At 34.9% G+C, this 24837-nt stretch overlaps 1 long non-coding RNA gene across 2 annotated transcripts; it reads right to left on the bottom strand.

Annotated features, from left to right (window-relative positions):
- Positions 1 to 1117: 1117 nt before the first annotated feature.
- Positions 1118 to 23492, bottom strand: LOC118686368 (uncharacterized). 2 transcript variants are annotated; one of them, XR_008508352.1, is made up of 5 exons: positions 23374 to 23492; positions 21384 to 21484; positions 17555 to 17592; positions 2994 to 3060; positions 1118 to 1984 (listed from the first exon to the last, which is right to left on the bottom strand). It is a non-coding gene; the product is annotated as an uncharacterized LOC118686368 (long non-coding RNA). The 2 variants fall into 2 exon arrangements; XR_004980148.2 differs by lacking the exons at positions 21384 to 21484; positions 23374 to 23492 and having other exon boundaries at positions 17555 to 17674.
- Between the last annotated feature and the right edge of the window lie 1345 nt (positions 23493 to 24837).

The raw sequence follows: 24837 nt of genomic DNA, 5'->3' as shown, positions 1-24837 counted from the left end.
TTATTAATATTTCAGGCCCAGTATTATTTAGGGAAATACTTAATTATTTCAACCAGCTGGAACTACTTTCAACACAGTAATTTTTAACAGAAGAACTAGTTCTTCTGTTAAATGCAGAATTATCATTTACATCACTAAGATATGAATCAGTGTCGCTTTTAATTTTACCAATCTGTCACAGTGATGAAGGGTACTTACCTGAAATGAATTCTCTTCCTGTATGAATCAATACATGTATGAATCAATACATGAATCAATACATCAATACATTAGAAGCACAAAAAAAGTTCTCAGTAACAGGTAAAAAAATAAAAAACTTGGAGGCGATTGGACAAAATGGACAAAACCATTCATCATTAATATGCAAATAAAACATTAATTGAAATCAAGATTTGAATATAAATAAGGAATTAATGTTCAGTTTTGTGCATTATCTTCAAGTGTCCATGTTCCTAGTCTAGGCCCAAATGATCAAAATGTTGATTTTTAGAACACTAAAATGTTTCACCTTTCAAGAATGCTTCTTTTTTTCCATTTTTGTGCCAGTCAAACCTAATTGAATCCAATTTTACCAAAACTGCCAGAAATTAGAAGCTGCATTTTGGGTGAGTAAGCATCTTAACAAAAAGGATGTCACCCAGCTCTGTATAGAATACTGGCTTCAAAGTGTGAACCCCCTCACCAATGGCTGCTTTGTACCCAGCCCATCAAAGTCCTCCAGACTTGCTCCCAATTCAGAAATGCATTGTACAGCCAAAGTTTTAAGTGACCAGAATAAAGATACTCTCACTCAAAGAAATATAAATAGGCAGGAAATGAGCATCACTTTCACAAATCCAGCTGAGATAGACATTTATAGTATTAAACTGAGAGGTTAAAGATGACTAGATTAAGTACTTATGGATTTCTCTCATTTTCCTTAAATTTGCCACCAAGGTTTACATTAGAGTATTCCTGTTTAACTAAACTTCACAATAAACTGACTTCATTCATCTATAAGATTTACACATCTCTTCATGCTGAAATGACCTCATGTCACTATTGTGTATTTCGTGATAAGAAGGTCTCATTCCAGCAATAAAGCCATGTGGAACACATTACTCCAAGGCCTATTAAGTACAAAACATTCAGCATTTATTTACTGCATTGAGGGAACAGAGTCCTTAAAAGGTTATTTAGACTATAGCATGGAGACTAAAATATTCCCAGCGTCCCATTGATTTGACAGCCTGCCATAACTGCCTCATATAGTCTTAATTGGAACACAATACACACACACATACTGTCTTCTGGGAAAACATTCCCAATTACAAAGAGCCACGAGAAGAACAGCACTGCCTTTGACAGCTGGAATGCACACATTGTCATAATCCTACTGTAAGTGAAAGGCATGCATCTTCCTGAGCCCACAAAAGGTGGTGTCAGGTTGAATAAAAGTCAGAGTTGGAGGCCCATCCACCTGCGTGACACACTGATGACTCCAGCTCTCGCTGAAGGGAGGAAAATCGCTCGCTGTTTTTCTTTACCTATATAACTCATACATCTATTCAAATCAGAAACAGCATTTGGGGGAAGAAAATGCTCTTCAAGTCTTGATCTCCATTGCAAATATAACAGCTCCACCTTGAGGCAGAACCCAGCGAATGTTAGTAGACGGTGCAGTCAAGCTGACTATGCCTATCAGCATACAGACAGCCACAACTACCCAAAACATGGATTGACATCTCCCAGCGTCCCTTTCTTCTCATGTTCTTAGCATACAAGCAGGCATTTGTGCACATGATGCATGTGTTTGGACAAATTTACTGGAGAGAAATTAAATATATATCAAATAAACATCAATTTGACAGAGCAGTTCCCAAGGATGGTACAAGTCAAGCATAACAAGGCCTGACAGAAATAGTCCTTCAGTCCTTATCCAGGCTTCTCTCTGAGTAGTGCACACAAATTTCAGACCATTAATTTTTTCATTCTTGTATTCTTCCTAAATGAAGAGTAAAAAGATTAATACATTTCAATGTTTCATTTAAATCACTATTCAAATATTCTGAGATAACAATTTTAATACACTGCTAAGCATTGTAAGTAAGTAATCTGATCTTCAAGTATTAATGACATTATTTATAGTTAAATGGTTTATTTTAAAAATTTAAGTGCTAAATATCAACTTGCATGTTCTTCAGACTACTTCAGGAGTTTTAATTGACAGTGTAACAGTATTTAGGACTTTTCTAATAAATCAAAATTATGTCAGTTAGATTGACAAGTCCAGACAGACATAAAACCTGTGATGCATTTAAATGGATGTTGATTAGAGTACTGAGATAGATTGATTATGGCATGTATTCCATATTTGCTTGAAGATGATCAGTAAGTAGGAACAGGATTTGCAGCAGGAAAACAGAGTAGGCTGTACCTGTAGAACAAAATAATAATAGAATAATGGAAAAAAAATCATCATCAATTGAGTTCATCACTCTAAAGAGGGCATACAAGTAGTCAACTTGAGAAAAGTCTGGAATTAGCCATTTGTGCTGGTTTTAGCTGGGATAGAGTGAATTTTCTTCACAGTAGCTAGTATGGGGCTGTGCTTTGGATATGTACTGAAAACACTGTGGCCAAACACAGGGGTGCTCCAGTTATTGCTGAGCAGTGCTTACAACCAGCCAAAGCCTTTTCTACTGCTCACACCTCCCCGCCAGCAAGGAGGCAGGGGTGACCTCAACTGACCAAAGGGATATTTCATACCATCTGACATCATGGTCAGCCTATAAAGCTGAGGAAAGAAGGAGCAGGAGGACATTTGAAATGATGGCACCTGTTTTCCCAGGTAATCAGCACACACACTGGAGCCACATTTTTCTGGAGATGGCTGAACACCTGCCTGCTCATGGGAAGTAGGAAACAAATTCCTTGTGTTCTGCAGTGTGCACAGCTTTTGCTTTCCCTATCAAGCTGTCTTTATCTCAACCCAAGAGTCTTCTTACTTTTACCTTTCCAATTCTCTTCCCCTCATGGCAGTGGTGGAGAGAGGGGAAAAGTGGAAGTGGCTGTGTGGTCCTTAGTTGTTGGCCAGGGTTAAACCACAAGATCATTCCGGAAAACAAAAAACAGAAAGAAAAATTACTGGGGATTGACAGAAGCACGACTTAGAAAACATGTTAAGAAAGTTATTTTGCAGGTAAGAGATATAAGAGATGAAAAGAGAAATTTTGCCCTAGTTAGGTGATTAGGAATTCTGCCATTAAGGCTTAAGAAAACAAATCCATCCTTGGCATATAGGTATGACTCATTCTCTCTTTTCTTTCAAGTGTATACAAACTCACTGTGACCTTACCAGCACTGACAAGAGCTCTCTAAGACTGTAAATATTGCAAAACAATTAACCTAATTTATAACCTAATTAAATCCATTAACCATTGAAGATGATGAGAAGCTTCATTAAAAAAGCCTTTTTTGCTAGTTCCAAGATGACAGGAATGTTAAATAGACTTTATGCTTGGATAAAGAGGAGATAATGTCTTATGTTTTTTTCTTAAGTGAAGAGTAATATACAAATATATTTCAAATCTATTAATAATTTCTAGCCCAGACTATGACTCTTCACAAAAAATACAGGGCATGCCTGTTACTTTCTTTGCCAAATGCTTTATTTCTAACTTTATTAAGGGAAACACAATGTTATCTTGATATGAAAATGCAGCACAAAAATAAGCATTAGTTTGATTTTAAAATTCAGTCAGCATCTATAATTTGCAATGCAATCTCTTTTATGGCTTATTAAAATAAGTGTTATTGAAACATAATTTTAATTCTATACAGCTGAACAGACTCATATATATTTATGACTGCAACAGATGTTTCTACAGGCTCATTTAGAGCACTTCTCCTTGCATTCCCCTCAGCTGATGAGGTGCCCTTCTATGTTACAAGGAATTCCTTTTACATCACAGTGGTACAGCTGGTTAAAAACACCATCTGCACTCATAAATGCCTGGATTGTATTTAGCCACAACACACAGAACTTGAGAATGACTACTGAAAGCTGAAGTTTTACATTATACTAGATGGCATTTGCACACATTCAATTTTTAAGTCCCTAAATACTGTTGATGTTGTCAAAATAACTCAAAGTAGAATTTTACCAGCATTTGTTCTGTGGTGGCCATTTAGATTGACACAAGATTAAACTGTGATTTAACTTCTGTTTTTCCTAATCAGTGTTTTTTTAAAGTGTACATCATAAGCAATAGAAAAAACTTTGCTCATTTCAAACCCATTCTTTAAAGCCACTATTTTCAAAACCAGTTACATTGATAAATTCCATTTATAATAGTCAGTAATTCACACACAGTCCATAGCAGTATTTACTGCCACAGTGCAGTGAAGCCCAAACACACACACTGGGTTCCCACTGCCTGGTAAACAGCAGTCACAGCTTATTTCTAGAAATAGGTTTTAGGAGCTCTGATCTTCACAGGGCTCACTTCAATCTGCTGTAAAACCACCTTAGTACAGCCACTTTTTCAAAACAAACTAAAATCTATTTTAATCTGCCTCTTCATCCACAGGACTCACTTCTATTAACTACTTTAGTTCCTGTAACTAAATCAGAGCAAATAATACATTTCTGCTCCTTGACTGCATGAGTCCAAGCATTTGTTTTCTCACAGCTTTTTCCCCCAGCTCAAACCAACTTACCTTGGAAGAATTATAGCAAGTAAAATTACTTCTGTATCATTTCAATAAGGAAAAAAACAGTGTTTATATAAGTAGTTGCACTGAAGCCCTATAGAAAATTTAAAAGACGTTCAGACATAATTTTAATTGATCTCATATTGATTCGCTATTGACAGAAGTTCAATCCATAGCCTGAAAACTTTTTCACTCATATTATAAGGAAGAACCAACTCACCTAAGAAAGCTTTACATATATAATTTTACTCTTCTGCAGAGGGGTTAAGTTGCTTTCTAGTGACCTCCATCCTACCCTTTCAGATATCAAAAATCAGTCACAAGAAGAGTAGATAAAGTGAGATGCTGAGAAGATTGCTGCAGAACACATGGTTGTCTAATTTGTAAAGATCACTCATGTCACAAGATGAGTGTTTTCAAACATTGCTAAGTTGCTAATTTTGTGCATGCAGCTTCTGCATACACAAAAAACACTCAACCTTTAACATAATAGTAAAAAAAAAATAAATTCACTGTTTCTTCTATTCAAATGTAATATTGAATCCTTTCAAAGCTATTTTCTTGACTCCCATGTCTGTATTTCATAGATTTGATTCACCAGAGTTGTTAAAATTCTCAGTGAGTGCCAACCCTTACTTCTAAAAACTAAAAAGAATTTTGAAAACACAGCACATGGATGATTTGATGATTCACCTCTGCAATAATACTCACTTTGAAGAAAACACATGCCTGGTACTTACAGCTTCTTAAGCTCTTTTACACTTATGGGAGAAAATAATATAATTACCACAGAGAAATTCAGCTATAGGAGGATCTAAATACTCTCAGTTTTGTTTGTTGTTTTATGTGTGGTTGGGTTAATTTTGTTTCTAACATTTAACTGTACTGAAGCTGCAAACTTCAAGGGCTTTGTTGAAGAAAGGTCAGTTTTGCCCTACTGAAATAATCAGGAGTACTAGTTTGACAGCTTAAAAGGACAGTATTTTCCAACCTATTCCACTATTGAGATGCTTTATAAATCAAAAATATGTGGAACCAGAGTGAATAAACATGTATCAATAAGGCATTTTCTTTCTATTGTTCAGAACTTATTAGCAGCTCTACTAATATTCTTTTGGTTCACCTTTACTTATTAGCAGACTTGAATTTGGAAACCTTTATAGGAAGAGAGAGAAATTTATTTTATTAATTAAACATTAAAAATAATTTCAGTGAAAGCTTCTCCAGAAGCCTTGAGGAGGTTTATTTGTTACAAACTGCTGCACTTCAGGTAACTTACAAGTCAATTCAGAATCTTAGAGCTGTGCTTTGGTCACTGCTGTCACTCACTTTAGCTACAGGATTTAGTGTCAAGTCATAAAGGGAGAAGAAAACAACTATCACATCTCTCTGAAGTTACACACCCCAGTAAAAATGTGTCCTCAGACTGGGAATTGCAGTAGTTTTGTTAATTCTGAGAGTCTGATCTACTTAAATAAGTACTTTTGGTGAATAGGTGTCTGATGAGGCTATCAAAACAAATCAGAGATGGCATTAAAATTGACAGGGTGTCAAGATGTTGAGTCTACCTGTCAGGTGGTAGTCTTGGCTAAGATGGATGCCGAAAACAAATCTACTTGTTCTCCAACCCCTTTTTAGGGAGGCAAAACAAATTGCTTCTGAGCCAAGAACTGTCTATCCCACACAATGACACACCTCCTATTTTATTTCAGAAACTGAAAGAAAGCAGACTAAACTTCTGTTATAAAGCAGTTTCACTGTCAGCTTTAAAAGACTCATCTCCAGCACTAATTGTGCTTTTCAGAAAGCAAGTTCTCGAAGAGAAAACCTATAGAAATTAAATAAATACAAGACTTCCATCAAATCTCTTAGAATGTCATGATTGCCATTACAAAGAAGAGTTCCACTGAGAATATGGATTAAACTCTTAAAGGTGGAACAGCTTTGACCCTGTCTTGTCCTTATCTTCATAAATATGGCTTCTGGCTTTATTTAGCTGATTACTTATGTTCTGCCAGCTTGTTTGCAATGTTAGTATGTGGGGACTTGGGTATTATTCATAATAACAACTGAATTATTAAGAGAGATTTATTTTTCTTTAATCAATGCTATTTCACATAAAGTGCATATTTAGAGATTATGTGAGGAGATTTCACAGTTCTAAGGTATTTAACAGCTGGAATTCAGACCACACATAGATGACATGTTCAGGGACTTGGATGGCCAAATTTATGCACAAGTGAAATCTCTAAAATATATTTTGTTTGTCCCAAACTTAAGATTTTATTTCCATTCTGATTATTTGCATGTAATGAGATAATAAACTGAGTTACAAACAATGCAACAGATTCTTTCTAGACCTGCCAGCAGACTGAATTAAACAGTCTTATACAGTAAACCTAAAACTTAATTATGACACACTGAAGACTTATGTTCTAGTCACTGAAAATAATTATTATGCCACATTTCATGAGAACTTTCCCATCTATTCTCAAAGTCCATAAAATCTGAACACTTCTTTGCTGGGAGTATTTCCTTTTAAATTCAGGAGAATGCTGCAGCAGAATTAGAATGAGACTAGTCTTATTTCCAAACATCTTATTGGTATCACTAAAGGAAAGTGCAATAAGAACAAACCAGAAATTGCACTTGAAAATTTGTCTCATTAGCCCCAGACTTAAATATGGTGTTAATTAGTTTAATTTCTGAAGTGTTTTCAAATAGCAAACCAAGATTAAAAAAAAAAAATCAAAGAAGTTCTTCTGAAAAGAACTATTATAATTTAAAAAGATCTTGGTCATGTACCTTGGGGTTTTAGTCAAAGCTTCTGTGAGAGAAAAACAAGCCTGGAAAAGAATGTGTACATCCTTCATGAATTACTAGAGCCCCAGCAAATTACTGTGGATATCCAGGCAACCATTCACCTGCTGCTATTAAATGGGAAAAGAACAGTTACCTTGGCAACTGCTGTATCTCATATTGCACTCTGTTACTTCCCAGACAAAAACATGGTCTTAGGAGAGAGTTGTGGAGACAGTGTGGGTTTTACATTTTCACTGACAGTGTCCTCAGGGACACCAAAACAGACTTATAAAGACATCCCAATTCTCAATTAGAGAGAAAAGAAATGCATTTTCATTATATGAAATGAAATGACAACTAGGTATAGTCTACATCTTAGTTCATATGGACCATAAAAGTTGTAGGGCGGATTTTATTCTGTTTCCCTTTAATTAACAAAGGAAGAAACTATTAATCAGATTCTTCAGGAGATTCATATGATACACACATGTTTTATAGAAAAGAATATAGGCATGTACTATGTGTTTTACAGTTCCCTTAGAATTGTACAGATTCCTGTGAAATGCACTGTAGGACACGAACTGTGGCATCTCCTAGTGACTGCAGTGCCCAGGCACATCAGATACGAGCTAGAACTGCTGAGATTTTAAAGAGTATAACAAAGCATATTTGTTTTATTACTAAATTATGCATGACTTCCTCCAAAGCAGAACAACAGAGTTTATATATAATCTGACATAAAATTAAGAAACCAAGAAGCTCATTTTAAAATGGTTTTAAAAGGTCACAGTTATTATGGAAAAAAACAACAATTTAACATTTTTGGTACAAGAAGCCTCTGTGCTTCTGTGTATACTATACCTTACATTATAAGACTGGCATCGAGAACCTAATTAAGATTTCCATTGAAGATGTGGGCAGAATTTTTAAAAAGCAATTTAAATAACAGTTCCTAAAAATTATGTAGAAGTGTATCTGCTTCTATTTCCCCACAAATAAATATACATCAACCTTTTCTCAAAATAAAAAGGGGAAAATTAATTTTTTAAGGCAAGTACAGGGTATTTTAAGCAAAATTGCTAAGGCAATGAAGATGTGATATATCAAGAATTATACTACAGGGTACTAAATCATCTAGATAAACTCTTGAACACTGAATCAACTATTTGCCATGCATTGATGACAATGAATATAGCTTTTTACCTGGACCCTGTCAATATTTTCAACCAAGTCACTACCAGATGAACTTGATTTCAAACACTCTATTTAAAGTTTGAGGGCACACTTTGCACATGAAAGCCTTTCTGTAATTGTGGCTGCAGATTTATCCATTTGACAGGTTACATAGGTGCCATTCAAGTTCTTTCATCCTAATGTTTCCTAGTTAATGAGAACCTCAACTTGAAACTATATAAATTCAGCCTAAGGAAAAAAACAAAGCAAAACCCCTCAACTGCCACAACTCTTTAATCAGGTGAATGTAGCAAAATATATTGTCAGATTCAGTCAGTGGCTGAATCATAATTATTTTGTTTCATTTTCGATGTTTTCTTGCATGTATAAATGTTTTAGGTCTGGAGACCTTAATTACTGTTTTCCTTTCACACAGTGCAGCATAATCCTCTAAGCCCCTCCAAAATCACTGTACTCTGGCTTCTTTTACCTTCCTAACTGACCACTTCACACCCTTTTTATCTGATGACCACACAGGACCTTAAAGAAAAGAGTCATAGGCAAACTTTTCTAAGAAACTGTTACAAGCCAGTGCATCATCATCTTTTAGGATTTGCCTAAATGTCAGAAATTCTGGGTTCTTTGATTCCTACAGATTCGAAATAGGAATGTAGTTCTCACACATCCCAGATTACACATCTACTTTTTGGATATTTCTAAGTAAACTTTTCTTCCTTCCATATTCTACTTTATAAAAATAGCATGGTTAAAAAACTCTATTTTCATGCAGGAAAAAAAAAAAACCTTATTTTTTTATCTTTGCTATGGTTGATTGGAGTTTCTTTTCCAATGTCCTTTCAGTCTATGGATAAGGTACCAAAGAAATTTTTGTTTCACACTATTCACAGAATAGGGAGGTACTTTTCAGTGTTATTACATACTGCTTTAGTTCTTACTATTACACCGACTTTATTCTTCTGTTCACACTAGACAAGCCCCTGCAGACAGCAGCCACTCTCTGTTTCACTGTACTGACACCCCGTAATGTGGGCGGAGACAAGGGAACATCCCCTGCCCAAGCTGGTGAGACATGAAACAGAACCCAGGATACTATAATGTGTGAACAGAAATTCCTTTCAGTTTCCCTTTACAGTGGTATTTGCTGTCCTACAGTCTTGTGTTTTACTGTGGTTAGAGAGTTTAGCTCCCTTTTACTGTCTGTCAATCCCTGCTGCAACCTTTGCATGCTGGAAGGTACTGCAGGAGGCCACACCAACACCAAGTAAGGTCAAAAGCAACTTTTTGAGCAGTAATTTTTTATATGACAAACTAGGAGGATCTTAGTACTGCTTGGAACAGAAGAGCTATACTTGATTATTAACAAGAAATTAATTTCATACTACTATTACTACTTATGAGGAGCATATTAAAGTTTGTTTTAATGCTTTTACTCAAAACTGGATATTATCAGTATTTCATTAATTTCTAGTTGTCCAATCCTCCTAATTCCATAAGTGCACTTCTGGTGTGCAGACAGAAATTCAGATAAAGGGAATCACCTTCACAGAGGATTACAAATTAGAAGTGTGAGTTAACATCTGTATATTTTGTCTTGCTATACTTTTAGATCAAACAGAACTGTTTATTTCCATACCACTTTAAAGTTACTGATCTGTTTCATAAGGCTTTTAAAGTACACCACTTTTCCCTTATACTATATATATACACACATGTACATCTTTGAAAGAACAGAGCTACTTCTTCCTTTTGAAAGGAAGACAAGACACAAACAAAGCAAAAAACAAACAAACAAACAAAAAAAATCTCAACAGTTAAGTTAAAAATTTAGGTTATTCAAAAGATTGCAGTTGTCCAGCTCTGTCACTAGGTTAAGAGTAAAGAGAACCTGCATATCCTATATTTCAGTCTGATACTTTACTAATCCAGACTTCATCTGATTGTACTATTTATCTGATGTTCTGTTTCACACAATCATTGATGCCAGAGGATTCAAAAACAAATCTAAAGTATTTAAATACAAATCATACCAAAAAACTCAATTTTGACCTGATGAGAGTAAGAAAATAGCTGACAACAGGAGCCATCCAGTCTGATGTGTCTCAATCTCAGAAAATGCATGAAATAATCAGAAATCCACCCTTAAGTCTGCTGCTACATTAACTTAATCAATGAAGGATACAGATACTCTGGTACTTACAAGACATAAGAACACTAAAATCCAAGACTGCAGAATTAAAAAGTAAACAATAATTAATGAAAATAATTAATAAAAAATGTGTCAAATGCTGAAAAAACATGGCTAAGTGCACATAGAAAGATAAGCAGCATTTAAAAAAGAAAAGTTAAAGCTTTTGTTACCACAGCATAAAACAAGAGCAGCACAATATTACTTGCACAATTATATGTTCCCAAATATTTTCAAGAAATTTTAAAATAATTTTAGCAAACAAAGAAACATATAGTACCTATATATTGTAAGTTGTGATCAACTGGCAAATAATAAGATATTATTTTCAATAGTTTGGTTTTGCTTTAAAGAAAAATCTAGTAACCACTAATTTTGGAAATATTACTTGATTAATTGAAAGCCATTCAACTTTCTCTTACTAATTTCATGCTGCATGTTTCCCACTCATCCTTCTCTAGTTTTGTTATTAATCTAATATCAAACTGGTCATTCTAACAATTTGTGTATTTTATAATGCTGATAAACCCCATTTCAGAGCTTGCATAACCAAAAGCTTAGGAATCATTTCTGCTGTGGAGTACATTATTATTTCCATATCCTTTAGCTCTGACTCTCTGAAAGTCACATCAAAATATCTTAAGCTAAAGGCTTTGGAATATGACTTTTACAATTACAAATAACACCACTTATTGCACACAAAGTGCTTATTAAATGCAAAGTGTTACCAGATTCAGGTGTTCCTATTTTTCTTTCCATGCCCGACGTCCTAAAATAATCACATTCCTTACAAGTTCCACATAAACTATATTTGTTATTGGTCACCTCCAGTAGAGAGTCAACTGTATGCCCTTTCTTTGTGTATTTCCTTTGATAGCTTTTTGTGTGATCTTTAAATAGCACTGACCTATCAAGAAAGTGTCTCAGTCTCAGTGGCACCAGTGCTTCTAATTTGTCAACATAAAAAAAGCAGCCCTTTGTCCTTATAAAACAAAATAGTTCTTTCTGGATAAATCTATTCATTAGAACAGTTTTGAACTTCAATCAGTTTTACAGCTTTCTCCAGTTTCATTGTGTCTTACACAGATAACTGCAGGGCCACTCTCTGACACACACTTCAATTAAATATACACTTCTTAGCTGAAAAAAAGTACACTTTTAAACATAAAGCTAAGTTAGAAATATTTTTACTGGATTACACCAAGTTCATTATTTTCAAGATACTTGGAGCTTTACAAAAATACCATTTCTCAGATTCCATACTTATCTAATTTATGTCCTGAAGAGATAAGGTAATTGAGGTGCTACTCTTTCAGTATTGTTGGACTCCTTGTCAGTAAAGCTATATTCTTGTTTTCCTCATCAAAAAGAGTGAAATAGATTTGCTTCAAAATTTTTCAGTGGTATCACTTGGTTTTGCAAAAAAAAAAAAAAAGAAAAAATCAGAACTTCATGAAGTAGATACTGTTTAAGTTATGTAGAGTCAATCAAAAGCAAACCTTTCAAAGAGACTGATGCAGCTTAAGATCTGAATTTGGAAAGTACTGCAAGTATCTGCCTCCCATTGCTTTACACAGCCAGAGAGCTATCTTCTCTATGGTAATACTTGATAAAGGAGATATACACTTTTCATTCACCTGTCCCACAGGCTCTTCCAAATGTCTGTACTTCTACACCATATATTCTGCATAACATCACATGACAAACTTCACGGGTATCCCTCAGCAAGAGAAAAGTGCTTACTCAGTTTTCAAAAACCTGGAGAATATTATTTTAGGAAGAAATCAAGACAGTTATATCTCTCTTTCTGAGATCATTCAAATATTTCCCACAAGTGTTAATGGGCTTCTTCTCTTACTCAATACTTAAAGTCACAATTCTTTTTGGTACCCTGTACTCCTTTCTACAATAACCAGTTACAACATCACAAAGGTGAACTATTTAGTGAACAATACAAGAGTCTATTTGAGCTCCTGTAGTTCTATGCTCACATTAATATTTCTGGTAATTAAAAAAAAGAAATAGTCAGAAAGCCAGTTCCTATGTCACAAGGCAGCTCCACCCATTATCTTTGACTTTTGGGCTTCCAGTTGGAGGGGGAGGGCAGAAGTGAACAGTGGCATGGTTTTGGCAAGACTATTAAATTGGAGAATACCATTCCCAAAGCACAACAAGTTAATATTTTATTTTTTAAGCAAAAAAAAAAAAGTAAAACATAGAAAATGGCAAATACCATGAAAAATTAAAAGCAGACATGCCATGGAAAAAAAACCCAAAACATTCAACCAGTTAAGGGTCTTTCCCTTCAACATCCATCTTGTCCAGCACCAGGGTTATCTGATTAACATAGGAAACATGAAGTTTTGCTTGGTTTCCACTACAACTTTTGTTTATTGATAAAGGATATTTATCAGACAGAGCATGATTCTTTCAGGTGCATCTTTACTTGGGATTTTATCAAAATTCAGCCAGATTTCATCCTAAATTGTGCTGGAATAACCACTCTATGTTCCAAACAAAACTAGCAGCATTGCAATTTACTTGTAGTAATTACTTTTTCCAATACTAAACCTAAAAGTAAGCTGTTCATATCAAATCCATTCATTATGCCCTGGAAAAAATGCTTGAGCTGTTACACAGGGTTCTGTGTAATAAAGGTCATTATCACAGCTCTGCATCTCAGATACACCAACCAGAAGATAAAAAAAGATGGTGAGCAGTATTAAAATCTGCCATTTAGAGAATAATGCTGAAAAATAAATTGCAGGGCTTGGATTATGCCTGATAGTTCTAGCAGCTTTCAGAAACTCATTTATAACACCACCACCATTTTCAATGCAGAGGAACTGAAAATGAATAGTTGTCCTGTTCTCCATTTTGGCTCATGGAGGAATTTTTGCTGATGAGAATGTTGAACCCAAACCATTGTTTTGACTGATTTAATGTTAGACAGAGGAGCATCCCTACTAAATTATTCCTCCTTGCCCCATAACTTTCAGCTGTGCACTGGAATCCCAACCTGTTCCCTCATATCATAATTTGGCTGAAGAAAATTATAAAGTTAGTTATTTTCTGCATATTTTTCACAACAAATAGGTTTGCAGAACACAGCTGAAACAAGGGGGTTGCAAAAGCACCAAACATACTGCTTTTCCTCCACTTACTGTCTCCTTAAACATTTTTACATTGTCTTAAATTAGGGTCTGATGTAGAAAGAACACCAAGATGTTGACATCACCTGGACAGAGCACATCATTGCATGCCTAGGCAGCTCTTAGAATATTCTGTGAGGTATATTGAATACAGAGAATTCAGAATCACATATCCAAAAAAAATCCATGTAGCAGTAACCACACTGCTTCTGATTTTTTTTTTCTGAAGACTTCCACTGTCTGTTTTTCACTGTTCATATTCTTATGTGAAAGCCTTAAACATACAGTATTCTTAAGCCTTAGATCTGTTACAGTAAGCTGTATACCCCACATCCACATTAGTCACTCAGCAACACAAAGAGAAGGAGAGTACAAACATTCTGAAAAGAAATTGTGACAACTTACTGGAAGAATTTGAGGCCAAGTAGGCAAACTTTTAAAGCCAGCTTTGTAACATATTGCATGCTGCACAATCCAAGACCATTCAAACCCTTCATATAAACCTGCCAGTCAAGCATTCCTCACAGTTGTCACCATAGCTCACAGCTTTTTTGGGATATTCTTCTGCCCCCTTAAGAAAAAACACAGAGTAACCTTGGGCTACGTTTAAACCACTTTGTCTATCAACCTCCCTTTCCAGTGACTACTAAATCCTTTTTTTATATTACCAGATTAACAGAAGTGAAGACTGTACAAAGCATGCAATTGTCATCTCTCCAAAGAAAAGCCAGAGGTGTATCCATGATGTGCAAAGTTGAAGAGCCCAGCCCACATCCATGGATGCTGCACTGGGTGCCAAAGTTTCTGTGCACCAAAAAAACTTAAACTCTTTCAAAATGAAAATAGTACTGTTTTCTCAATTTATGTGAATTTCAATTTGAAATTTAGTGAAACTTAAGAACTAAGAGTATCAGCAGTACACAAAAAACCAAAACAGCAACTAAACGAATTCACGTGCATTTGACTTCAAAGCAGAAAAATTTTCACAAAAATACACAACTTAGTTTAGAACTCTGCAAGTCTATTTTTTGTTTCTATTGATTCTTCTTGGACAGAACTTACAGGGTTGAAAGGCATATTTGCAACCTTTTCTATAATATGGCTCTATATGCTTAAGTGCCATAATCCATCTGCAGTCAGTATTTAACGGTAAGTGGATGGTATTTATTCAGCTAGTACATTTTTTCTGACATTTATATTACCTCAAAGGACAACACTGCCTTTAGAAATTCTATTTCAGATTGAGCTAATTGAAGTTTTGAAGGCATGGTAATCATGTCATGAATCAGCAGCATAGGTTATGACTTTGAAGAGGTGACATATCATAGAAATTGATTTTTTTTCAGCCCTAGTGAAAAGGACTCAAGTTACATAAGAAAATGAATTCACTTTAAGTGAACCAGATTGCTAGAGATGTAACCTCTAAATGCACCACTCCCACAATATATGTACACACAGACTTTGCAGGTGGCTTGTCTTTATGAAAGAACTAAAGGTATTCTAAATATAGGCTTAATGCTTTTATTGAGTATCTCAGGCTAAAAGTCGGAGTATCTGAATGTATGCATTATACACTCACACTAAATAATTTACTCCAAAGTAATCATTAGCCCTGAACCTCCTCTGCTGAAAAAAAAAAACCAACCCTGTGGAATTTAAACCAAATTACTTGTAATTGATGGAGTTTCTTATTTGGAGATCATTAGCCTAATTCCAGATCATTTAAAGCAGCAAACAAAAACTAAATTCGGTTTTCTATCTAAATTGGTATTCTCAGAGGGGAACCATGAATATGCAACAATTCTGCTTCTTCTACAGGTAATACTATGTCTGTTTTATAGCTAATACAAGGTATGTCCCAACTATCTCTAAAAAAATCTACATTACATAAAGACAAGAATTTCTTATGCTGCATAGCACTATTAATGTGAATTTTCTAAAGAGGTTCAAAAAGTTGAACATAACTGATCGAGAGTAACAACTGTCTACTGTATTTTCATAAGAGATTTTGACAGGGAAGGAAGAAATTTAGTCACTGCAGCAGCCCAAAATGTCTCGACCTTGTGGAGAGGGAAGATGGGCAGGAGAAGAGAAATTGAAAGGACACCTGTTCTGAAAACTGGATTTGTGCTTTCAATAAAATATCTGTCTATTCTAAATTGACTTTGTCTTGAAGTATGAGTTGAAGAGCAGGCCTCTTCAGAATTTCCAAATCCCTTCAGACAGTTTTGCTTGCTTTTTTTCTGCTCCAACAATAATTTAGTTGCTCACAGCATAATGGAACAATTTCAATAAAAGAATGGCAAGTGCCTCCAAACAAATTAGCAAAAGCCTTCAGCTCTAACATCCCCCTGTATGGAAAAAGTAGGCAAAATCCCTCACACTCTAAAAGACAGCAGATCTCAGACTACCATACCTTTGCAAAATGGAGTTACAATGTTGAGCTAAAGGAATTCAAGCACATGCTTGTGGTGTATCAAAGAAGAGGCTGATTGAATGTAGCCTCTCTCAGTAAACTCTTGAAGGACACTTTTGTGAGGATCTGGAGCAGACTCAAGCACAAAATATGTACTAGGTCATCAAACTGTGATGAAATGGAGGCAAACCCTCTGCAGGAGCCCAGATGCCCAGAGAACTTTAAATGAAGGCAAGATGGGCAGCACCATGTCAGGAAGTAATTCCATTTGGGCACTCCATTCCATCACTGAGACCCAAGGGCTTTTGAGGCTCTGGATCACAGAAAACATGCTATTTCACTGTATACTAACAAAGATTAAACTTTCCATGGTGTGCAGCAATAATACATTAAATCACGGGCTCTAACTTTACTACAAGAAAAGATTGCTTTGAAACTATTTGGGATCAAATACACAAATGTCTGCTAGGACTAAGTCCTGGTTCCTAACATTCTAGGGAGAACTAGCCAAAGCAAAAATAATTATAAATTAAAATTCTAATTTTTTTAGCTCAGCCATAAATGAATCCATCATTTACATTTTCTAGAAATCATTAATAGAAGTAAATGATGTGTTTTCATCAAAGATGAGCATTCTGTCTAAAATGAATCTGAAATTTATATCATCAAGAACAACCTACAGGAAAATAAACAGAAGATCTGAAATCAATCATTGTTTACTACATAAACAATGAAAAGAAACTTTAAAATGTACCACAGTTTGAGAAGGCAAATTTACATTATATGCTGTTTACCAGTACATAAACCAATGCTTAATTATTTCTAGTAATTCACAATCATATAACAAGTATGACCTTTTCTGAAACAAATAGTTCATTTAAGATGAATAAAATATGAAAAATGAATATGCTTTCACCACAAAGAGTAATCACTCAGAAATTAACAGGTTTCTGGGAAGATACACTTGCAAGTCTAAATAGGCTATTTCCTAGAATTTCATTGAAGCATAAGTTAAGAAAACAATACTATCAAAGGGTAGGAAACAAACCACACAAAATTAAACAGGTAAATCTACCTCTATATTAAATAACTAAAGAACATAATTTGTACCTGAATATTTTCCTTGGTTTATCTTGAATGCCAGAAATCTATTTAAAAAAAAATGCAGGAAATTTACTTTAATACCATATATAAATATCCATTCATTTACTGGAAACATTACTGAGATTAAAAAAAAAACACCTAAACCGTTCTCAATCATTTTTACCTTAGTCACTCACAGAGAACATGACAGGCTTCCACAACAGAAACATAACAGTAAAAAATACAATGAAAAACAGACACGAAAAACTCAAACCATGAGTGAATTCCGATGACCAGAAGGTTATTGTCAAGAACTTTCTTTGAAGAAGGGTATTAAAAAAGGAGTTGACAAATCTAAATATTTTCAAATCTTTAAGTAAAACTCCTCCCAAGAATGTGCAACGCTTCACTTGGTCAGTTAAAAGTCAGTGTCCTGAAATTAGAATGAATATTAAAGAAAAAAAAAAAAATTAGGAAAATAAAAATGGGGAACTGGGGGCAAGCAGAAGTTATGTTTGTGACTAAAGAAATCTTATCTTTAAAATCTTCCAATTTCTTAAGCCTTTCTAAGTAGAAATAAATTTCTGTGTTCTTGCAAAGAATACTTTCTTTCTAATATTTTTGGTTACCCTTGCTTTTATGTTTTAAATGGAACTTTAAAAAGATAATTAGAGTCTACCGCCTTCTCTGCATAGGCACTATGAATATATTTGAGTCAAAAATTATTTTCTCCTAGCCAAAATTCAAAAAAGGTGACTGGATACAAAAGTACAGACAAGCTCCTTATTGGTCCTACTTTAAATACTATCAATTTCTGCTGCTGTTCTCAAAATGGACTGCACCACTCTGAGGGAAATGTTTACTTTGGGAAAAGAAAAATGAAAAAATCCTCTCTAAGCCCTTAGTACCAGTAGAATAAGTATTGTTTTCTATTGAATCAAAATTTTGGAAAGTTGACTTTCTTTTTACAAAAAGAGAAATGAGATCATCTTGTCAACAGCAGAGCCTTTAGCAGAACAAGTTTTCAGAGAAAAGTAATAGAAATGAAAAACTGCAGTGCCATCATTTAAATTGGGATGCTGTATGCAATGATTCTGATATTTTAAAAAAATCTACAACCAATATTATTCTATTTTAAGAGGATATAAAAAAGCATGCATGCTAGTTTTGCACAATATAATCCTCTCAAACAGATCACATATAATGTTCTGCATAGGATGAAGGTGGAAAAGAGCTACTTAATAAACTCAGAGTATGGAAGAAAAGGTGATGGATCCTTGGTTTTCTCTTTCTTAATGGTAGAGGAGGCTTAGTCAGTTTTCTGGAGCAACTTCTGCTGAGCAGCTCAATCCCTTCCTGGGTCGAGAAACCACCATCTTTTTTTCCTTTAATGTTCTAACTAGCCTCCATTATGAACTCTTGCAAACTGCATGGAGAGAATATACCCAAATTTCTCAGCAATTTTCTGTTTAGAGATAATTGTTTGGGTCTAGAACATATATGTTTCTTATCTTTAAAAATTTGACTTGTTTTACTGAAAAATAAAAAAGAATTTCCAATAGACTTAAGATGTTCATACTCCTCCAGGGGAACTCTAGCTGGCTGCCTCATATTTAGATGTCTCTTCTAAAACATACCATCATGAAGAGACCCAATCTCTAAGAGACCCAAGGGAAGACCCTGGTGAACAATGACAAGACTATCTGACTGCTGGTATTGGTGTGTAAGAACAGGAGAATGAAACATTTATGTTGATTTTCCAATATTTACTGAGGAAAAGGGTCATAAATGGAATATTTCATTTTAATAGTCTAAAAAAAGAAATTTAGAATCTTACTAGATTCTTCATATTTTTAAAATACATGTCTTTATTTTGATGAAATTTTTGATAGGTGTTATCAGAAGAGGTGTTGCTTTATCAAGGAAAAAACCAAAGAAACCAGAACATAAGTGAAACTGATTGACATTTAAGAATGTAAAAGATTCTATTGTGACATTCTACATTCCATGCAGCTAAAGTTTGTCTCAAACATTGCCACTCCATAACTTCCTGAGTGAGAAATTTCAGAATTCCTACATTCTGCACAAAAAAGTACCCATTTCATACGGACTTCCTAGTGGTTTCAGGGACTGCCCCTTAACTCCAGAACCATGGAATTTTGTGAGTAACATTTCTTCTTGTCATCACTTTCCTCCTAATCTATTACTTTTTAGACCTTGATCATATATATTTTTAAGCCTTTTCCTACCAAAATGGAGTCACCCTCACATGGGTTAGTATTCCACCTCTCCTGAATATTTCAAGATGAAGTAGCTTTATCATACTACTTTTTTTATCCCCAGCACTTGAAAATCTCATGATTTCTGAAACATCATCAGGTTATGTTTTAAGCAATAAAACTGGGGGATTGTTAAACTCTTGCCACTTAATTATGTTGTGAGCTTTATCACTCCAGCCATGTTACAAAATCTGCCAGTAAAACAGATATACCATATGAAATTACATTCTTCATGTGCATACTGAGCAAAGCTGATTCTTTTCCCTCTACACAGAGAAGAAAATTTATTTTTTTCTGACAGATGCTCTAGTGAAAGGTATCGTATATTATTAAATTTCAAGTTTATATATATTATATATATTTCAAGTTTATATATATTAAATTTCAAGTTTAAAATGTAGTTGGACTTGCTGTTAAAATAAGTGTGACAGTGATATTCACTCAAATCAGCAGAGACCACTTCCTCCTAGAAGTAAAATATAGAGGTGCTTATATCCTTGTTATGCACTCTGGTTCGGTATGAATCATGAATGCAACATCTACAAAATTAGGTATTTCAATTACTTTAGGAGAGTGAGAGAACATAGCAGTCAGATGATAGAAGACAGTCTTCTTTACACAAACTTTTAGATACCACATATGTTCATCTGAAGGAGTTTAGACTTTCGTTTCCATTCATTCCATACGATAAAAGTAACTATCTCCCCTCAGAATGAATTTTAGTACAAACTAAATTATGTAAGTATTTGAGAAGAGTAGCACTAACAGCCTGCCTATTCAGCATGCAGCATATGAATTTACAGCACATTCAGCGCAACAATGAAGTACTGATACATTTTCCTAAAAGAGTAAAAGTTGCCAAACACACTCTCATAAACTGTTGTTAAGACCTGCAAATTTTTTTATAGTTTGCAAACAAAGAAAGCCTAAAGCTGCCAAGTAAGTGTGAAAAGGGGCTGCCAAAGCAAGAGGCGGGCTGCAGAAAATTATTTTTATAGTTCTTGGGTTAAGGCTCAGATGAAGATATAGAATTAAGGTTGAGAAAACAACACGCCCTAGAGCTGCAGTATGAGTAGGGCTAAAAGGCCTGCCAAAGAAGAAGGCTGACAAAAGAAATTTCTCCTGAAACGTTTCTCTGTGAGTCATGGCTGTTGGTCCACGGTAAAGAGTCATCTGACCATCTAGTTAGGGAGAGATTGCCAAAGAGAACCCAGAGCTACAGTATGCACAGGGCCAGAAAAAGTCTGCCAAAGGGGATTGCCTAAGGAAATTTCCCCTGACAGCTCCTTCCTCTGGGAAATGCCTGCTGGGCCCAGGTTAAGGTTCCACAAACAGTACTTATGCCACTACTTCTGTCCAAAATTCTGTTGCTCATTTTCCAATAAGCCATACAGTCATAGATGTAAGACCATAAGAATGGTCTTATTATCATAAAATGGTTCTATAACCTATGGCACTAATCTCAGTTCTGGCAGAATTCACAGGATTTTTCTGTTTCTTTGAGTCTGCAGTGCTATCTCAGTTTTGATAAAAGACCCTTCCACGTGAAAATACAAAGTCCATTCACAGTTACATACCTGAGGGAAGTATAACCTTGGAACCACTCTCCCCTTTGTAGCCTCATTGTTCTCAGTTCCGCAGATTTTTTTATTCCTAGAGATTCATATTTGGCCACATCCTAAGTGCAGAAAGAAAAAGAGCCCTCCAATGAATCTGAATCAGCTGCCAATTATATAGATATATATAAATATCCAAAAGACCTTGATTCTTTCAAAAGAGGATTACAGTTCTATTTTTCTTTCCCTTACATCTCTGCAGACCAGGAATAATTCCCAGAGAATGTGGAACCCAAATCAGGCTGAAAATAAAAGAAGCCACTATTATATTCACATCAAGGCTAAAAGCACAGAGGATAAATGAGATGAGGAAAGCAGTGCCCTGTCAGCTGGAATTTTACCCAACATGTACAGAGGGTAGTAACCTCCTACTTGCTCATTCTTCTACCTTTTACAAGCAATTAGATTTCAAAAAAGGAATTGTAATTAGACTCATAATCAACATACATTTCCTCTACAGAGATTTTGATGGATCAGAGCAGACCAATGAAGGCAGTAAGATCTCTCTTATTTCCTGTAACATCTGGGCTTCAATACATGAAAAAGCCTAGGAAGTTCACATTTCTCATTTTCTTACAGACATTCTGTTAATTATAAAAATATTTCTGACATTTTTAAATGCTTAAGGAAATGCTCCTTCTGGTGGAGCAGAATATTTACAGTACATCTGCACAGATAGGCCTAGATTCTGGACTTAGAAGGTAAATTTCTTAAAATATATGGCTATCTCATAAGACCAACAGTCCTACACCTGCCTTCCTGAGCAGGCTTTTGTTTTAGATATTCATGTAGAATTCTTCAAGGCCCAATTTAGAATCCGTAGAAAAAACAGATGAGAAATGTTTTGTCCATCAACCCACTCTCCACAAATTACAGTAACATAATATCTATACACATCATTCATGTTTACTCTTTGTTTGAGACTTTATCAGCCCTTTAAATATTTTTTATGAACAGAAATTTCTAGTTTCTCCTGGCAGAAGGCTTTATTTTCATTAAAAGTCCTTCCAGCAATTCGGGAAGGATGAAATAACCCTGTACTCAGGGTTAATGGCAACCATAAAGGTTCTTTACTAGCATGCTATTGAAAAATTACAGTAAATAATCTTCATGAAAATAACCTTGTTCATGTTGTGATCTATTGCATAATGTCCTTTCTTCCATGATAAAAATCATACCAAAAGATTAAACTGAATTGTGACCCAGAATAAGGTCACATTCTCCCAGTAAATAACATAGAAAGGGGGAGTTGCAAGGAAACACACAACAAAATTCTCATTAAAAGAACAGCACTCACTAGTTGTTGGAGAAAGTACAGAAACATATTTTTAAAAAAAACAGATTATTCATAGTGAATGACAGGTTCAACTTAAAGTAGTTTTAATTCCTCAGCAAATCCAGCAAACAAGTAAACAACCTGTATTCATAATCTAGCTGAACTTTCTTACTAATCAAAAAAAAATTCATTACAATCATGCCTGCTTACCTTACTGTAATTTTTCTTATAAGCTCTTACTCAAAGGAGTTTAATTTTGGTATTTAGTAAAGAAGAGTCTGATTTTGCATAAAGGGCTTGGATTTGGGTCATTTAAACCACATCTGGATTACATTTCTTCATTATAAGATAAATAAGCAGGCAGCATGTCTCATGTGTTTCAAAGTCATCTATCTTTAGGTTGACCAATTTGTCCATTCATCTTGACAGAAGCCTTCCTTTTTACACCCATCCCTATTCCCATGACTTCCTCTGCTCAACTTTGCCAGTTTTTCTGCCTTTGAAAAAAAAAAAAAAAAGCTTTGCTATGGGCTCTGTGCATATATATATAGGAAGAGAAGGTTATCCTCACAGAAGTAGTGATTCTGCTGACCTGGCCACTGCACTAGAGACCTAGACCAATGGAACAGCCATTGAGCTCTTCATTTATCAATTAAATAACTTGAATACACTTACTTCATGGTTGGCAAGGTAACAGGTGCTCTGGGTCCACCTCTACAAATCTTCTGAAGAGCAGTGGCAAAACCAATTCAGAGACTAGCTTTGCTATTTTTTTTTCCAAGTTCCTTCTCCCTGTTTCCCTGGAAAAAGATTCACAGTATCTTGAGAAAAGACAGTGGCAGCATAGCACAGGAAATAGACCTTAAAAAGTGCTATCAGTTAAGCATTTGGGGAGGGTTGTTTTATTTTAAGAGAACATAGCTACTTCTTTCATGAGAAAGAACAAAATTCAGCGTATGCATTTGTAGTCATCAAATGCAACAGATGATTTCTGCTCCATAATCCAATATGTATGTACAAATACGTACCTTTTTTTGATTTCTGGTATCTCTTGCTAATAGCTGACTGACAGGACACTTTCTTCTATTTCTCTAACAGTGTCATTGTAACCTTGGAACTGAGCCACAAGTTGGCAAGAAACAGCATAGGGCTGGGGGAAAATAGGTACTACAATGACAACTAGGACTATTCTTTCTGGTTCATTTCAGGTACCTTTGAAATGGAAAGAGTGATATAACACAAAACTCAATTATTAAAAAGACCAGAATAAAATAATTATCTGGACCTGAGAATAATTTTATATGACTTGAATTACATTTTACAGCTTATTTTTTAATAGTCTTTTTTCTCCACAAGGTAAAATCAACCTATAAGGCTGCTCAAATGTTTATTATTAATGATGGATCATTAGGCATAACTCTCCAAAGTCATAAGTTTATTCCTAAAGAAGTTAAAGAACTTCAAATACTATTTTGCATAGTAACATCCATGCGACAGATGATTATGCAAACCATAATCATCCTTTTCCTTGTTCAAATACATTCATTTGTACAGGAAAAAATACAGGCTCTCAATTTTTCAACTTCTACCCCAATTTTTTTTTACACTAAAAAAAAGTAATTTCAAGCATGATATAACCCACTCATTCTCATTCTTTCAATCTTGAGGAGAATTAATAAAAAAAAAGTAGGAATTAATAAAAACAATTAATAAAAACAAGCCTTGTATGATGAACCTCTGACTACAAGCCCAAACATTTGGTAACTGAAAACCCTTGTTACCTTTGCAATTTATCTGGCTTTGTCTGTGTTCACAAGTATCTTTTTGTGGTTTTTTGTTTATTAGCTACAGAATTCATTGCACTCTTGAAATGGACTGGTGAAATTAAAAGCCAACTAAATATGTTAAAGCTAAAATTGGCAAGACACATAAAAAGGGAAGTAGAGTTACAGTAGTGAAAATGTGTTCTTAGGAATATCCCCCACAGGCAGCATTTCAGTGTCTTGAGATACATATTAGGCATAGTAATAGCACTGCCACCAGCCTGTGACTCCTGTGTTTTTCAGTTATTTCATTTAACTGCACAATGGGCAAACTCTTCTGTCCAAAATGGGATGGGAGAAATCATTCTCAATCAAA

This window comes from Molothrus ater, chromosome 4 (assembly GCF_012460135.2).
Source record: "Molothrus ater isolate BHLD 08-10-18 breed brown headed cowbird chromosome 4, BPBGC_Mater_1.1, whole genome shotgun sequence".
NCBI lineage: Eukaryota > Metazoa > Chordata > Aves > Passeriformes > Icteridae > Molothrus > Molothrus ater.
This window is presented reverse-complemented; position numbering and strand designations above follow the sequence as displayed.